The following is a 3,622-nucleotide window of genomic DNA, read 5'->3' on the forward strand; positions in this document are numbered from 1 at the left end:
CCTCACCCCAGTGGATTCTCCTCAGAGCAGCCAGAGCTGCACCCCTCCGGGTCCCCGCCAGAATGTGGCAGCCGCGGCCGGGCGGCTTCAAGGCCGCATTGTCCTCGCTGGTTTCGCTGCGGCCACATTCTCCTTTTCATCTTCCTGGAGCACAGCGGTGGGCGGGCCTCGGTTCCCACGCCCAGAGCACTCCCGCCCTGGCATCTTCCCCGTGTGCCCGTCACCTCCCTCGTGTCAGCTGCCACCTCCGTGAGGCCTCCCCGTGCACACCACGTGGAGCCGCCTGCCTCTCCGCCTTCCCCGGTCCACCTGCCCCCGTCGCACTTAGCGCCACGGGCCTCTCATGTGTTCAGTGTCTCCCCGGAGAAGGTGTTCGCCTCCCGAGGTCAGAGGCCCTTGTCTGTTTTGCCGCCCCGTCCCCCGCTGGCCCCTCCCAGCGCGGGGCTGCCCCCCACGGGGGAGGCACCCTGCAGGGTGGCCGGGCAGCCTTCCTCAGTCACGACCTGAGCCCGTCCCCTCCACCCGGCTCGCCCTGTCAGGTCACCTTCCCGTGGCACCCGGCATGGCCAGGACCGCCTTCTTTCCTTCCACGAAGCCTGTGCTTAGTGGTTTTCAGACACTTTTTAGCTGCTCATCTCTGTATGAAGTGGGTTGAGTGGAAACCCCAGTCACAGAAAGGAAAATGCTGGCAGGTGCTCCAAGTGACAAGGAAGGGGCTCGAGGCCACCACGCCCGGGGCCTGAGCACCCGCCCGAGCGAATACCGGGGTCCTCTTCCTAGAACCCTGTGACCACAGGACTGCGAGACTTGTATGCCCGTTTCAGACCGCTGCCCCGCTGATGGGCAGAACGTGTCCGCTCCTGCGGAGCCCCACGCCTGGTAATAACCTAGCTCGGGGCCCTTACTGGGGTGGTGACAGCCCGGGGGGTGCGGGGCGGAGTAACCAGCCCTCTTGGCGGTAACTCAGTCAGGTGTTTCCTCTCACCCTGTATCACCTACTGTAAATGTCAGAATCACTTAGACGAATTGGAAACAGAAATGTACAATGACAGAGCGGCTACATGATTTCGGTGCACATCGTGCCAGCACCCGCTGAAAACACCGCTCATTTACTCAGCTAATATTTATTGAGCCCCATGGTGCGTGGCAAGCACAGTAAGTCACCAGTGGCACACAGTGCAAACTGACACACACCCTTGTGGAACTCACGTTCAGATATCAAAGGCAGAGTGGTTAAACTTCGTGTTAAAAAAAATAACAGACGAGATTCGCGTCAGAGGAGAGGGGTCCTTCCCCCGGGACACGCCTGGCCCGGTTCCCAGCATTGGGAGGGGGAGGACGTCCCAGCAGCCGCACTCGCTGTGTCATGATGCTGCCCCCCCCCGTCCCTACTGTGCCTCCTCCTCCCTCTCTTTTTTTTGTTAGGTGTGAGTATAAGAAATTATAAGGAAAGGCCAAAAACAGTGTTTGAAAATATTTCTTAAATTAGTCTGCTGTAGACGGCAGAGACACACAAGCACAGCCCGAGAGAGCCTTCGCAAGGGCTGTCTTCTCGGGGCTCAGTGCCCCTTTGAGACTGCACCCCAGGACTGACGGGCTGTCCCTATTAGAAAAGTGGTGGGCCCAGGGGTCAGGGGAACCCCCGGGATGAGACGGGGCGGGACTGCAGGCCCTGCCCGGAGGATTCCACAGAGGTCGGAGAAGTGCGTGGCCGCTTGGCCGCACTGCAGGCTTTTCCATTTCTGAGCCAGACTGTTCGTATCTCTGTTTTTGAGCAAGTGAAAAAGTTTGTCATCCCCAGCTGTCCACGGTACCCGAGAGGTCTCGCTGTGGGATCCTAAAGAGAGCGGACATTCCAAGACCCCTGTCAGGCCTCACTGCTGTCCACCTTCTCTGCTGTCTAAGCAGCGTTGTCTAGAAGGAGTCGTCATCCTGCGGAAGAGTGAACAGCACTTGAGGAAGTGTTTCAGGTGTTGCCGAGGACAGGGCTTCGGTGAGGACAGCCCACTGCTGCTGACTGCAGACTGCCTGCAGTGACCATGTCCGTGTCCAAGTATTGTCCTGGCTTATGGGTATTTTACGATACTTTTCCCTTTTATGCAGAGTTTTAAGATCGAGTAAAAGAGGATATTTGGGTACTTTTAACCAGCACAGTACTTAAATGAGACTAGTTCGGGAGCCCTTGACCATGACAATTTTGCTTTTCTTACCTTCTCACCTGGGCTTCCCAAGTGACGTGCACCTGGGAGGCCTGCAAGGCGGAGCCCTCTCACGTATCCGGTTTGGGACTGAATCCGCTTCCTAAATACCACATCCTGAACATTTGCCACCTGCGAGAGAAAGGATGGAAGACGCTGAGTTCTTTCCGCCTTGAGATGTTTACTTTGCACCTTCACCTCAAGCCCTGGATGGACCAGAGACAGTGCAGCCTCAGGCAGAGGGGAGGGCGCAGGGGCGGGGGAAGGAGGGAGGGTGGCTAGGACCCGGCCTCTCCGGCCAGCGTCCCTGTGAGCCGGCTGTTTTTTGCAGGAACCGCTAGTAGCAGTCACACTGCCCAAGGGTCAAACCTTAGGTGTTTCACACCCTCAGCTTTCTGCTCTCTTCAGTCACTGACACTTACTAGCCAAGGATGAGAGCGTTTTAGGTTATGTATTAATTATTTTTACCCCATTAATCCTAAAAAGATTTAACAAATACTCTTAGAGATTCATGTGGAAATAATAGATACTGCATGATAAGCATTGGCATGTCTTCTAAGCATATAATGTGGCCTTTGTGACTGTCATTTTCAGCATTGTGAGTAGAAAGGTATAGCTCTGATATATAAAAATATTTCCGTTTTTTCTTTGCTTATGGCAATATCGGTTTTTGTTTTTATTTTTGTGTTTGTTTGTTTGCTATAACAGGTTAAAGGTTATTGAAAATGAATTGATACAGGCTTCGACAAAGAAATTTTCCCTGGAGAAGTTTTATAAGGAGCCCAGCGTTTCCAGTAAGCAAATGGTGGATTGTTGTAAGAGACTTCTAGAACAGTCACTGCCTTATCTGCAAGGGATGCACCTCTGCGTGTCCCATTTCTACTCTGTCATGCAAGATGGAGACCTCTGTATTCCTTGGAACTGGAAAAGTGGAGAAGCCATTAAGTAACACAGAAACTATTATTTTTTAAAGAGATCAGAGAAAAACTGTTAAACTTATTTAAATCTACAATTTGACATAACAGTATTATTTACCTATTACAAGAACAAAGTTTCTAGCTGCTGTTTGAAAAGTAGACTTTTTTTTTAATAATGTCTGCTGGAAAACTTGTTTTAAAAAGGTCTTATCTCCCAGTCTTATGGTATTTCTTATCTGATTGGCAAGACTAGGTAGAAAGCAGCCGAGGTGAAAACATGTTTATAGGGGTGTGTCAGGGATTCTACAGAATTACAGGTCTATATTTTTATATGAGTGAGTGAGGATAAACGGGTCTCATTCACTATAGCTCTGAAGTAATGGAACTCACTTCCCCATGTAACCCAATTCCACATGCAGCTTTATAATCTCATCTCACGTGTTGGATGCACACATGCATTTTGCAGCCAGTACAGACAGTTGATGTCCAAAACAGATGACTGATGAG

At 51.8% G+C, this 3,622-nt stretch overlaps 1 long non-coding RNA gene across 1 annotated transcript; it reads left to right on the forward strand.

Moving 5' to 3' along the window:
* Nucleotides 1–462: 462 nt before the first annotated feature.
* LOC111735091 lies at nucleotides 463–3,188 on the forward strand. The gene is made up of 2 exons (XR_002778678.1): nucleotides 463–2,644; nucleotides 2,907–3,188. It is a non-coding gene; the product is annotated as an uncharacterized LOC111735091 (long non-coding RNA).
* Nucleotides 3,189–3,622: the final 434 nt, after the last annotated feature.

This window comes from Pteropus vampyrus, unplaced genomic scaffold, assembly GCF_000151845.1.
Source record: "Pteropus vampyrus isolate Shadow unplaced genomic scaffold, Pvam_2.0 Scaffold14749, whole genome shotgun sequence".
Lineage (NCBI taxonomy): Eukaryota > Metazoa > Chordata > Mammalia > Chiroptera > Pteropodidae > Pteropus > Pteropus vampyrus.